Source organism: Boleophthalmus pectinirostris, unplaced genomic scaffold (genome assembly GCF_026225935.1).
Source record: "Boleophthalmus pectinirostris isolate CB_2022bp ecotype Guang Dong unplaced genomic scaffold, ASM2622593v1 HiC_scaffold_3, whole genome shotgun sequence".
NCBI classification, from domain to species: Eukaryota; Metazoa; Chordata; class Actinopteri; order Gobiiformes; family Gobiidae; genus Boleophthalmus; species Boleophthalmus pectinirostris.
This window is the reverse complement of record NW_026571299.1, coordinates 5,480,381-5,494,943: the sequence shown is the minus strand read 5'-3', so window position 1 is coordinate 5,494,943 and position 14,563 is coordinate 5,480,381. Positions and strand designations below refer to the sequence as shown.

Here is a 14,563-nt window from a genome sequence, read left to right as displayed (position 1 = left end):
TAGTCGAAGTTGAATTAACACTAGTGGAAGTTGAATTAACACTAGTCGAAGTTGAATTAACTCTAGTGGAAGTTGAATTAACACTAGTGGAAGTTGAATTAACACTAGTGGAATTGAATTAACACTAGAAGTTGAATTAACACTAGTGAAGTTGAATTAAACACTAGTTGAAGTTGAATTAACACTAGCTGAAGTTGAATTAACTCTAGTCGAAGTTGAATTAACACTAGTGGAAGTTGAATTAACACTAGTGAAGTTGAATTAACACTAGTCGAAGTTGAATTAACACTAGTGGAAGTTGAATTAACACTAGTCAAAGTTGAATTAACTCTAGTCGAAGTTGAATTAACACTAGTGGAAGTTGAATTAACACTAGTCAAAATCGTCATTATACAGTAGGAAATAGCCACTTCAGAAACTCGAGCTTCTCACATTTGTTTACGCTTCTGCTTAAACTCCTAATGTGTAACTCCAAATAGTATCTTAAACATCTCAAACCCACTGACTCTTCTGCTGCCGACTTGCCAAACTGGATTTTACCGTTTCTCTCCCAGACTGTAAACGTCACCGGAGCCTGTCCTGTATTTTGTAAATGAAGGGGGCGGGGTCTGGGTCTGGAGTCTTTTGTCATGAGGATTGCTGGTTTTGGTTTGGGTTTGGGGAGGACGCACTGCAGTTTTAGTTTGGGTTTCTTGCTGTGAACATCCCACCGCTGTTTGCGTCAAAGTTTTTACTGGAGTTTTCTCGTCTACAGGAGTCCCCTGAACGCAACGCAGGTTTGTTTACGAGTTTAAAGGTATTTTACAGACTTTAAATTCCTGTAATTCTTCCAGTTTTTTAGATTTTTCACGTATTTCTGCATTATTTAGTGACTGTGATCTCCTGTCAGTCGGGTTTGGACTATATATTTTCGTAGACATTTCTTTAAATAAGGAATTTTAAGTTGACAATTTTGAGAGATTTGAGATTTTAAGTGTAAAATCAACTCTAAACTGGAACAAACATCATGTGCATTTGTTTTATACACTTTAAATTCCTCTGATTGTTCCAGTTTTTTTTTATTGTTTACTTTTTGTGATGTCTATACGTTTGTTGGCGTTTCTTAAATTGTTGCAACTAAAGAATTTTAAGTTGATAATTTTGAGAGATTTGAGATTTTAAGTGTAAAATCAACTCTAAACTGGAACAGAAACATCATGTGCATTTGATTTTATACACTTTAAATTCCTCTGATTGTTCCAGTTTTTTTGCATTGTTTACTTTTTGTGATATATATTTGTTGGTGTTTCTTAAATTGTTGCAACTAAAGAATTTTAAGTTGATAATTTTGAGAGATTTGAGAATTTGAGTTTAAAATCAACTCTAAACTGGAACGGAAAAGTCTACGATTGTTTGATTAGACTTTAAATTCCTGTAATTGTTCCAGTTTTTTGCTTTGTTTACTTTTTGTGATGTCTATATATTTGTCGGTATTTCTTAAATTGTTGTAACTAAGGAATTTTAAGTTGAAAATTTTGAGAGATTTGAGATTTTGAGTGTAAAATCAATCTCTAAACTAAAACGGAAACGTCTGCGTTTGTTTTATAGACTTTAAATTCGTCTAATTGTTCCAGTTTTTTGCTTTGTTTACTTTTTGTGATATATATTTGTTGGCGTTTCTTAAATTATTGTAACTAAGGAATCTTAAGTTGCCAAAATGGTAAAACTCTCTAAAATTGAGAATAATAACTGATGAATGGATGAGTTTTGGTGTATTTTATTTAAAAAAAAATTCCAATTCCTAAAAATACACTTGCTGATTATGCTTTGCTGCATTATTTTCTGAATGGCATTTTTATTTATTTAGTGAAAATTGTCATGTTGCGTTCAGTTTAGTGGATTTTATCGAAAATCAACCCAAAACCCAAGGGAAAAAGTCAACAGATATTTTATAGATTTGAAATTCTTATCAATCTTCCAGGTTTCTTTTTAGAATCTTCACTATTTTTTATTTTAAATTTTTTTTTGCATTGTTTAATTTTTGTGATCCTGTCCTAAGTTTATTTTTATATATTGTTGGCGTTTCTTAAATTGTTGCAACTAAGGAGTTTTAAGTTGCAAGAAATGGTAAAACTGAGAATAATAACTGAGGAATGGATGAATTTGGGCATATTTTATTTATTTATTTATCGATTGCTAAAAATAGGTTTGCTTATTATGGGTTGATATAATATTTTTTTGAATTTCTTTTGTTAAAATTGTCGTGTTGCGTTCAGTTTAGTGGCTTTTATCGAAAATCAACCCAAAACCCAAGGGAAAAAGTCAACAGATGTTTTATAGATTTGAAATTCTTGTCAATCTTCCAGTTCTATTTTTAGAAACTTCACAATTTTTTTTTTTTTTGCATTGTTTATTTTTTGTGATCCTGTCCAAGTTTATTTTTGTAAACATTTCTTAAGTTGTTATTACTAAGGAATTTTAAGTTGCGTGTAAATTGTTTGTATTTTACATTTCCGATCACTAAAAAAAAGTTTGCCAAGTATGCAATTGTGTAATATTTTTGGAGTTGTTATTTATTTTGTCTAAATAGTCGTGTAGTGTTCGTTTTGGCAGCCAAACTGACCCAATTTCCACAAAACGAGGTGAGACACGAGGTTGGAAAAGTCGAGATTTTAAATTTTTAAATAATAATAAATACATTTTGTGATTCAGTTCGCAATTTTGGCCTCAGTGTTTATGATTTATCTAATTTTATATGTTGGAATTTTGTCGTTGTAGCGCTGTTTTTGGAATTACAGCTTCTCAAGAGCCATTTTTTTCCAACGCAAATGTAAAATCACAACATAATTTTTCCCTTGTGGCAATTTTGTCTCACGAAATGTTCCGGTACGAGATCTTGAACCATCCCCGGTTGTTTTTATCGAAAATCAGCCTCAAACAGGAGGGAAAAAAGTCTGTTTTTGGAGTTTGACAGGTTCCTTTTCAAAGATACGGATCAAAACATCCAGCTGATAAGATTTTGTTTGTCTGTTTGGTTTTATTTGTCGTCTGCTACTGGTCTGGTTTTGGAGAAAAATAAATTACAAGATGCGACGCCGGTGGACGGTCTGCTCTTTTGGACAGTTTTTTAACATCAGTGCCTCAATCTGGCTCAGATTTTGACACCTTTTTACGGAGATTAACGCTGAACCAACACTAGAAACACCCCGAAAGCAGAGCAAGCAACAATAGTGAGCGCAAAAAAAAGCAAATTTGACGTCTTAATAACGGGTTCAGTTTTAAAATAATTGTTGTAGCGCACGGTTTTATTTAGAATTTTGTATTTTCAATGGACAAACCCAATCTTCGCTCTCAGTCTGAACCGTTTTAGTCTTTAGTCTTTCTCTCTTGGATTCGTTTATTGTGAAAATTTGGTCTAAAATAAGATAAATTCCCAAAGATTCGAATCCCTCAAAGGAGTCAAAAGTCCCATCCTAAAAATAAAAATAAAAAATTTAGCAAAAATGAACTCTTTAAACATTTGGAAAGTTGAGTGCGCTTGCAGAGTTGTGTTTTTACGCAACATTCTTAATTTTTAGGCTATTGGGGTTTGTTTATTTTACCTGATGGGACTTTCGACTCCTTTGCGGGATTTGAATCTTTGGGAATTTGATCTTATTTTAGAACAAATTTTCACAATAAACAAATCCAACAGAGAAAGACTAAAACGGTTCAGACTGAGAGCGGAGAGTGGGTTTGTCCATTGAAAATACGAAATTCTAAATAAAACCGTGCGCTACAACAATTATTTTAAAACTAAAACCGTTATTAAGACGTCAAATTTGCTTTTTTTGTGCACGGTTTTGTTTAGAATTTCATATTTTCAGTGGACAAACCCACTCTCCGCTCTCAGTCTGAACCGTTTTAGTCTTTAGTCTTTCTCTCTTGGATTCGTTTATTGTGAAAATTTGGTCTAAAATAAGATAAATTCCCAAAGATTCGAATCCCTCAAAGGAGTCAAAAGTCCCATCCTAAAAATAAAAATAAAAATTTAGCAAAAATGAACTCTTTAAACCATTTGGAAAGTTGTGTTTTTGTGCAACATTCTTAATTTTTAGGCTATTGGGGTTTGTTTATTTTACTGATGGGACTTTCGACTCCTTTGCGGGATTTGAATCTTTGGGAATTTGATCTTATTTTAGAACAAATTTTCACAATAAACAAATCCAAGAGAGAAAGACTAAAGACTAAAACGGTTCAGACTGAGAGCGGAGAGTGGGTTTGTCCATTGAAAATACGAAATTCTAAATAAAACCGTGCGCTACAACAATTATTTTAAAACTAAAACCGTTATTAAGACGTCAAATTTGCTTTTTTTGTGCACGGTTTTGTTTAGAATTTCATATTTTCAGTGGACAAACCCACTCTCCGCTCTCAGTCTGAACCGTTTTAGTCTTTAGTCTTTCTCTCTTGGATTCGTTTATTGTGAAAATTTTGTCTAAAATTAGATAAATTCCCAAAGATTCGAATCCCTCAATGGAGTCAAAAGTCCCATCCTAAAAATAAAAAATAAAAATTGAGCAAAAATGAACTCTTTAAACATTTGGAAAGTTGTGTGAATTTAGTCTTTCTCTCTTGGATTCGTTTATTGTGAAAATTTGGTCTAAAATAAGATAAATTCCCAAAGATTCGAATCCCTCAAAGGAGTCAAAAGTCCCATCAGTAAAATAAACAAATCCCAATAGCCTAAAAATTAAGAAAATTGCGCAAAAATGAACTCTTTAAATCACTTGGAAAGTTGTGTGCGCTTGCAGAGTTGTGTTTTTGTAGCTCGCGTACTTGTTTATTCTCTTGAGCGTTGGCTTCTCGTACGGTCCCTGAAGTGGCGTTCACATGCGGACCACATTTTTGGTCCAAACCTGTGACATTTTGAGGTCACTTAGAGCGTGGTTTGGAATGGACAAGTTACACAATGGACTCACTTAACCCGCGTTACTCGGAGCCTTGTGTTTCCCGTATTTTAAAAGTCACAAACCTTCGCGACCCAAGTCATTAAACATTAAACATCCGTAAATCACAAAATAAAGTTGGGTTTGAGCGTTATTGAACATTAATGAGGAGATTTTTTTGTTGACTTGAGTGATCGTGTCTCTGAACAATTTGTTTTACTCAAGTTTTAAACAGTGAAAAGAAAAAGAAAGAAATTGTACAGTGATTTTTTAGAAGTTTTTTGATTTTGTGTTTAAATGAAGAATGGAAAAAAAAATAAGGATAATGGACGTTTCCTGCTTCCGTGGCTTTAACTGAGATGCCGGACTGAACCAGGACTAAACCAGGACCGAATCAGGACTGAATCAGGACTAAAACAGGACTAAACCGTTTTCATGCCTGGTCTGGTCCCAGTCTCGTTCCTGTCTCAGTCCCAGTTTCAGTCATGGTCCGGTCCTGGTCTGGTCCTGGCCTCAGTCCCGGTCTCAGTCATTGTCTGGTCTTGGTCTGGTCCCGGTCTCAGTTTTGGTCTGGTCCTGGTCTGGTCCTGGTCTCAGTTTTGGTCTGGTCCTGGTCTGGTCCTGGTCTCAGTTGTGGTCTGGTCCTGGTCTGGTCCCAGTCTCTGTCCTGGTCTCAGTCCCGGTCTGGTCCCGGTCTCAGTCATGGTCTGGTCTCAGTCTCAGTCCTGGTCTGGTCCCGGTCTCAATCATGGTCTGGTCCTGGTCTGGTTCTGATCTCTGTCCTGGTCTCAGTCCCGGTCTCAATCATGGTCTGGTCCCGGTCTCAGTCCTGGTCTCAGTCCTGATTTGGTCTCGGTCTCAATCATGGTCTGGTCCTCGGTCTCAATCAGTCTGGTGGTCTGGTCAATCTGGTCTGGTCGTCTGGTCAGTCCTGGTCTCAGTCCGGTTCAGTCCCAGTCTCAATCTGGTCCGGTCTGGTCCTGGCCTCAGTCCTTTTTAGTCCTGGTTCCGGTCTGGTTCCAGTCTGGTCCTGGACCTGTTTTAGTCCTGGTTCCGGTCTGGTTCCGGTCTGGTCCTGGACCTGTTTTAGTCCTGTTTTAGTCCTGGTTCAGTCCTGCATCTCAGTTTAAGTCACGTCTATTTTATTATTCATATAAACAAAAAATCGAAAACTGAAAAAAAAACAAATCATTATCTGTTTTTTTTTTTTTCATTTTTGGTTTTGGAGACAAATAATGAAGAAAATAGATGTTTTCATTTTCTTATTTTTGGTTTTATTTTGAAAAACGAATGAACGAACGACACACGGATTAAAATAATACTGTTAAATAATGTTCCATACTTCTCCAGCATAATTACAATTTTTAATGAAGAAACAGAGGCCTTTTCTAACTTCCCACTCGTCATTATGGGCTTTTCGTTTTCAAATATCCTTCAAATCACCTTTTTTTTTTGTTAGCGGATATTTTCTGTCATGAGTCTTCTTTTCTTTGGAGTGAATTTGAGTTTTTCACACGTGTTTGTCGAGTCATTTTGGTCCAAACCTGTGACATGTGGAGGTTTTCTGAGGACTCGTGTCAGAACGAACAGACCATTGAACTCATGATATCACGTTTGGTTTTAGTTCCTCACTTTGTGCCCGCAAGTTCCTCCTTCCAATTTGCTACCCGGCATTTTTATTGTATTGAAATGTTTTTGTCATTGTTCTAACATGATCAAAAGGAAGTGTACGTTTTAAAACAGCCTAAATTACGACTGTTGTGAGCTTCAAGTCGTGTTAGAATCTGTGTTCATTTTCTACTTTGTTCATAATTGTTTATTTACAGTGTTGGGAAGTTTACTTTTAAAATATATTCCCCTACAGATTACAGATTACATACACCAAAATGTAGTTTGTAACGTAATCTATTAAATTACTGAAGGTGAGTAATGTAATCTGAATACTTTGGATTACTTGATTTGCTGTAGAGAAACAAAGACGAGGATAAAATAAGATATAAGAAGTTTTGTCTGTTAAAAGAAAATAAAAAGTCCAGACTTTACTGAACCAAATTAAAAATATTATTGATAGAAGAAGAGGATACACGTCCACACAGCAGGATTTAGTCTTGGTTTAGTCCTGGTTTAGACCTGGTTTCCTCCTGGTTTAGACCTGGTTTAGTCCTGGTTTAGACCTCATTTTTGACCTGGTTTAGTCCTTGTTTAGACCTGGTTTGGACCTGGTTTAGTCCTGGTTTAGACCTGGTTTGGACCTGGTTTAGTCCTGGTTTAGTCCTAGTTTAGACCTGGTTTAGACCTGGTTTGGACTTGGGTTTAAACCTAGTTTAGACCTGGTTTTAGTCCTGGTTTAGACCTGGTTTAGTCCTGGTTTAGACCTGGTTTAGACCTGGTTTGGACCTGGTTTAGTCCTGGTTTATTCCTAGTTTAGACCTGGTTTAGACCTGGTTTAGACCTGGTTTGGACCTGGTTTAGTCCTGGTTTATTCCTAGTTTAGACCTGGTTTAGACCTGGTTTGGACTTGGGTTTAAACCTAGTTTAGACCTGGTTTAGACCTGGTTTTAGTCCTGGTTTAGACCTGGTTTGGACCTGGTTTAGTCCTGGTTTATTCCTAGTTTAGTCCTGGTTTAGACCTGGTTTAGACCTGGTTTTAGTCCTGGTTTAGACCTGGTTTAGACCTGGTTTAATCCAGGTATAGACCTGGTTTTAGACCTGGTTTATACCTGGTTTAGACCTGGTTTTAGACCTGGTTTAGTTTCCGGCAGTGAGTGGAATTACCTGAAAAAAAAAGGGATTTAGCCCAAAATGTGAAAACAGGAAAATACCGCCTTGTAATCCATAACTGTAAAGTAACTGTAATCCAATTACCACTCACTGAAACAGTAACTGTAACTGAATACAGTTACTCATAATTTGTACTCTGATTACATAACTCTGGTACATGTAATCTGTTACTCCCCAACACTAGTTAATAGTTCGTTCATAGTTCCAAAAAATGGACTAGTTCATTGCTCTTTTTTTTTTTTTTTTGGTATTTGTGTTTGTATTTTTGTATTTATTTTGGGCAAGTTAAGATTTACATTCTTATACAATGGAACTTATATATAACATGAAGTAAAATCACAATAGAAATGAAAATAACCACAACAAAAACGAGATTGGGAAGAAGAAAACTTACTGATCTTTCTTTTGCATTTTTCAGACATTTTGCTTTAAACTATGTGAACCAACAACGGCCAACGATTATTGTTCAGTTTCATTGCCAAAGCCCGTGTAGAACCACAGACAGCGATTATTTTATCAGTTTTATCGATGAAACTACGTGTTAGATTTATTTTTCTGTTCCATTCACTTTTTTGTTTTGTCTTGTTTGGATGAGGCGTGCGGCGATGTGACGCTGGAGGCTCGTGTTGTTGTCAGACTGAATGTTTTTCCGCTGAATATTAAAGGCTCATTACGGCGTGTTTAGTCGGGTTTTTGCCAGTAACACTAAAGAAATCCGGCGCTTTATTGAACGATCTTAAATAGAAGCGCGTGTCGTTCACAGACTCCAGAATAAACGTGTTCACAGTTCGTTCATCGGGCAGTAACATCGTATTTTCAGTTCACGTTCGCCCCAAAATATGAACGTTCAGGCACAACTCTGGTTATAATGTCGTTTCCTCTTCAAAAACAGACCTGGAGTTGTGTTTTGTTTCATTCACACTTGTTTGAGTAACCGTTTATTTATTTTTATAACCAAGTATTTTTTTTTAACCTATTTTTTTTACCATTTTGCATGCTTTTTTTTTTTCTTTTTTTTTTGGGTCAGGACTAAACCAGGTCTAAACCAGGACTAATCTTGGACTTAAGAGAGAAAACGCCGAGCAGTTTGTCCGCAAAGCGCGATCGGGCAACTGCCGTGTTTAACTCCGTGCTGAGCCGGTCCTTTCTCCTGCGTCACCTCCGAGCCCGTCCCAACGGTGAGTCCTGTTTCAGTTCTGGTTTAGTCCTGGTTTAGTCCTGGTTTAGTCCTAGTTCAGTCGTGGATTAGTCCTCCTCTTCAGTCCTGGAATCAGTCCTGGGATCAGTCCTGGGTTAGTCCTGGTTCAGTCTGTGGCGTAGGCAGCGCAAAAGTTTGATATAATCTCTGGTTAACGGGCAGGTGCGGTCCTGTCCTGCGTGGGTGTGGTCCTGTACTGGGGGTCTCCAAAAATGGCCCCGTGCAGGACTCTGCGCTGTCGGCTCCATTACGAAATAAATGAATCTTCAGTTCGTTACATAAAGGAGGAAAATAACAAAAGGACGACAGCAGCAATAAGTTTTAAGAAGGATGTAAAAAGTGTTGCACCTGTCGATCCTGTCTGAGAAAAAGTGCATAAAGTTTGTGCTGAGGTTTTACAGCCTTAACACAGATAGAATAATTGTTAAATATAAAGTTGATACTTCGTGGATTTCACCGTCGCGGGTTATTTTTAGAACATAACTCCCGCGATAAACGAGGGACACTGAACTCTCACCTCACAACCTGTGCACATGGACTCACACTTGTCCCACCGGAAAACGGAGAATTTCTTGTATAATTCAATGTTAAATGTGCATTTGTGCTTCGGTATGTTACAGACTGACCGACTGTTTGTGTCTCGCTCCTTCTGAGTCACAGACGCTACGACAGACGCTCAGTTTAATGTCCCAATGAACGATACTGAAAACCCGGACATTTGCATCACTTTATAAAAAAAAAAAACCCGGACGCCCCGGACAGGACGTAAAATACGGACATGTCCGGGAAAACGGACGTTTGGTCACCTTATGTAACAGACAACACGACATTTGACAGGCTAAAGTCCGGAAATCTCATATGCTTATTTTCATTGGTCCTACAGGTCATGACCAGACTCTTGGTTGCATTATACTTTATATTGTATTCCACACTGTAGGGGTGTGCAAAAATATCGGAATATCGATATATCGTATCGTTTAATGTGATGATACAGATATGGGCTCTGTATCGATATTTCACCAAGAGGTATTTTTAGGTGTTTTACTAAATGATTTTGTTACAGCTACAGTTTTGTTGCTTGTGGAGTGAAAGGAAACTCATTTATGCGACACATTTGACATTTTTACTGTTTTGAGGATTAAAATTTTTATGTTTCATATGAACTTTGCACAAGAAGTGATTTAACAAAGACTTTTAGTATCACAGCCATGATTTAGAGTTTGTTTTTTTGTTGTTTTTTTTATCGAAAATATTGAAAGTGTACTGTATCGAGATATGTATTGTACTTCTTAATGATACTCACTGGACATTCCAGCGTCTGACAGAAAAGTTACTTAGTGGATCTTTAACGGGCTCTACTGTACGTAATCATGTTGTTACCTCCTCAAAAACATGCCCAGATTTGTGCTTGTGGTTTGTTTAATGCACAAATTTAGGCTGATTTCTTTTCTCAAACTGAAAACACCGTTCCACCTCGTGATGTCACGGGTAATTTCAGCCCTGGAATTGTTTATCTCTACTGAACTAAAGGTAAAAGGAGCAGGTTAACTGGAAAAATACCACTTCACGAGGTTTAACGGAGCATTTTGAGATTTGGAGATGTAAACAGACTAATAATAATAAAGATTTACTCAAACATGAATGAAACAAAACACAACTCCGGGTCTGTTTTTGACAAGAAAACAACATCATAACACGACTTAAAGCTCACAAGAGTCAATTTAGGACCTTTAGGCTGGTGTTTTCAGAATCAGTTTACCAAATAAACATTGTCCCAACCCCCGACGTTTCTAGACGTCGTTTGACTTTTAACCCCGCGTCCTGAATAGCTCGGCGGGAGGGCGCAGCAGCAGTCGCCTGCAGGAAGGGGGGGGTGAGCAGTTGTGGTTTATTGTCACGGTAACGCCTCCGTCTCGGCCTCACGCCTCTTTTCTCGTTTGACTTCGCACCAAAACAAACAGGTCGAGCCGCACGCCCCTCTCTTTGAAACGCACGAACTGAACACGCCTGAAAGGAAATCATAATAACAACTTCTGACTTAACGGTTATCTTTCCGATCGGTGTCGTAATGCCGTTTCCTCGTCCGTCTGCGTCTCCAGAGCTCAAAACGCTCTGTCGTGCGGCGATACAGGAAGCGCTCCGTTGTGTTTTTAAACTCCACGCTCCTTCGCTAGAATCATTTGGGGCGATTTCGGTCCCTGGAATTGCCAAATTACTGAACTAAAAAAAGGAGTAAAAGGAGCTGCTGACTTGAAAACTATCTAAACTAAATTGCAAATGTCAGTTTCCAGGCCTTGAAAAGTGATGGAATTCTGTAAATTCAATGAAAGTTTTGGAAAAGTCGTGGAATTTTAGTATCTCTTTCACACAACGTTCTGTTAAGTTCTCATGAGTCTATTCTGATTATTTCTGAACGTCTAAGCTTTTTGTTTAAAAGAGACGACAATAAATGCACTGACAGGATTTTGAACGTTAAAATCCCAAACTATAAGGTGAGTGGAAAGAGTATTTAACCCTAAAACTCTGATCAATTCTAAAGTCATGGAAAAGTTATGGAAAAGTTTTGAAGTTTCGTCAGTGAAGAACAGCGGGAACCCTGAACAAAACACAACTCCAGGTCTGTTTTTGAGCTCGTAACAGGATTATAACACGACTTAAAGCTCTGAAGAGTCAAATTTCGTGTATTATAGGACTTTTAAAAACTGCAACTTTTCTGTAATGTTCAGTGTTTCAGTGTTTATAAATGCAGGGTTTGTGTGTTAAACATGTGTGAATGAAACAAAAAAAACTCAACTCCAGGTCTGTTTTTGAGGAAATAACTGTACTAAAACATGACTTAAAACTCACAAGAATCAATTTTGCGTAATATTGGACTTTAAAAACTGCAACTTTTCTGTAACGGTCTGATTTTATTTGTTGATAATTTGGTCAGAATGTTCTAATTGGCAATGAATTCACTCTACTGATGCAAAAAAAATGTGTATATTACACATTATATTACATTTTATATTACACAAAATTGCCTTTTTTGAGCTTTAAGCCATGTTATAATGTTGTGTTTTCTATTTGAGAAGAAAAAGTCAGTCTAAAAATGCAGGTTTGTGTGTTAAAAATGTGAATGAAACAAAAAAACACAACTCCAGGTCTGTTTTTAAGGAGGTAACAGTATTATGACATGACTTAAAACTCACAAGAGTCAATTTTGTATTTTGGAACTTTTCTGTAACGGTTTGATCTGATTTGTTGGTAATTTGGTCGGAACGTTCTAATATTTCAGAAGAAGCAAACTGTTGACATTGACGATGAATTCAGGTTGTGTATCAGAATACTGATGTGAAAATATTCGGTTAGTCTGGATTTTTCAACAATATAAAGGTCTTGTACTATGCAAAATTGACGTTTTTGAGCTTTAAGTCATATTATAATGTCGTGTTTTCTATTTGGGAAGAAGAACTCAGCTTAAAAATGCAGGTTTGTGTGTTAAACATGTGTGAATGAAACAAAAAAACTCAATTCCAGGTCTGTTTTTGAGGAGGTAACAGTATTATAAAATGGCTTAAAGCTCACAAGCCTCAATTTTGTCAATTATAGAACTTTTAAAAACTGCAATTTTTCTATAACGGTCTGATTTGATTTGACTTGTAATTTGGTCGGAACGTTCTAATATTTCAGAAGAAGCAAACTGTTGACATTGGCGATGAATTCAGGTTGTGTTTCAGAATACTGATGTGAAATTATTCGGTGGATCTGGGCAAAATTGACTTTTTTGAGCTTCAAGCCGTGTTATAATGTTGTGTTTTCTATCTGAGAGAAAAACTCTGCTTAAAAATGCAGGTTTGTGTGTGAAACATGTGTGAACGAAACAAAAAAACACAACTCCAGGTCTGTTTTTGAGAAGGTAACAGAATTGTAACATGATTTAAGACTCACAAGATTCAACTTTGTGTAATATAGAAAAGAAAAACAACTTATTTTTGGAACAATTTGATTTGTAATTTGGTCGGAACATTCTAATATTTCAGAAGAAGCAAACTGTTGACATTGGCGATGAATTCAGGTTGTGTATCAGAATACTGATGTGAAAATATTCGATTAGTCTAGATTTCTCAACAATAAAGGTCCTATATTACACAAAATTTTGAGATTTAAGCCATGTTTTCTATTTGAGATAAAAACTCAGCTTAAAAATGCAGGTTTGTGTGTTAAACATGTGTGAATGAAACAAAAAACTCTTGTTTTGGAGGAAGTAACAGTATTAAAACATGATTTGAAGCTCATACGAGTAAATTTTGCATATTCTAGAACCGTTAAAAACTTTTCTGTAATGTCTGATTTGATTTGTTGGTAATTTGGTCGGAACATTCTAATATTTCAGAAGAAGCAAACTGTTGACATTGGCAATGAATTCAGATTGTGTATCAGAATACTGATGTGAAAATATTCAGTTGGTCTGGATTTCTCAACAATAAAGGTCCTATATTACACAAAATCAACTTTTTGGAGCTTTAAGTCATGTTATAATGTTGTTTTTCTCAGTTGAGAGAAGAACTCAGCCTTAAAATGCAGGTTTGTGTGTTAAACGTGTGTGAATGAAAAAAAAAAAAACACAACTCCAAGTCTGTTTGGGATAAAGAAACTACATTATAACCAGTGTTGGGAGTAATGCAATATAAAAGTAACAAATTACTATAACGTGTTACTTTTTGCTGTAATGCAGTAATGTGGCTTTACAGGGAAAAAAGTGTTAATATTTTACTCTGTACAAATGTGAGTAACGTGCGTTACAATGCTTTTTTAACCTGGATTGAAGTGTTGGGTTTTTCGTTTTTTCTTCATACAAATTTGCTAAAATCACGGCTTTATCAGCAGCGCCCGTGTAGACCGTCAGGTGCCCGTGTAGACCGTCAGGTGCCCGTGTAGACCGTCACCGTGTGACCGTGACCGTGTAGACCGTCAGGTGCCCGTGTAGACCGTCAGGTGCCCGTGTAGACCGTCAGGCGCCCGTGTAGACCGTCAGGCGCCCGTGTAGACCGTCAGGCGCCCGTGTAGACCGTCAGGCGACCGTGTAGACCGTCAGGCGCCCGTGTAGACCGTCAGGTGACCGTGTAGACCGTCAGGTGCCCGTGTAGACCGTCAGGTGCCCGTGTAGACCGTCAGGTGCCCGTGTAGACCGTCAGGTGCCCGTGTAGACCGTCAGGTGACCGCGGGCGAAAGGACCGACGCAGAACTCCACGCTCCACGGGGCTAAACACAGCTGACGCCCAATCGCACTCGGGGTTCTCTCAGGGGCGGTCCTTCCTAGATTCCAAGTTCTAGCCCAAGATTAGTCCTGGTTTAGTTCTGGTTTAGACCTGATTTAGTCCTAGTTTAGACCTGGTTCAGGTTTGGTTTAGACCTGGTTCAGTCCTGGTTTAGTCCTGGTTCAGTCCAGGTTTAGTCCTGGTCTAGTCCTTGGTTCAGTCCTGGTTCAGTCCTTGGTTCAGTCCTTGGTTCAGTCCTTGGTTTAGTCCTTGGTTCAGTCTTGGTTCAGTCCTGGTTTAGTCCTGGTTTAGTCCTTGGTTCAGTCCTGGTTCAGTCCTGGTTTAGTCCTGGTTTAGTCCTTGGTTCAGTCCTTGGTTTAGTCCTGGTTCAGTCCATATACGGCGCAAAAGTTCAGCATCTTTGCAGTTATTTTGGT

At 37.5% G+C, this 14,563-nt stretch overlaps 1 protein-coding gene across 2 annotated transcripts in view; it reads left to right on the top strand.

Annotated features, from left to right (window-relative positions):
- The first annotated feature begins 704 nt into the window (after nucleotides 1–704).
- The window catches only part of LOC110169278 (protocadherin-1-like), a 58,029-nt gene continuing 44,170 nt past the window's right edge, over nucleotides 705–14,563 (top strand). Inside the window, exon 1 of one of the 2 annotated variants that reach the window (XM_020934801.2) lies at nucleotides 705–776. The gene's annotated coding sequence lies outside the window, so the exon portion shown is untranslated. Of the gene's footprint in view, nucleotides 777–8,844; nucleotides 8,867–14,563 lie in introns of those variants that run through there. The other variant, XM_055160826.1, reaches the window with a different exon arrangement.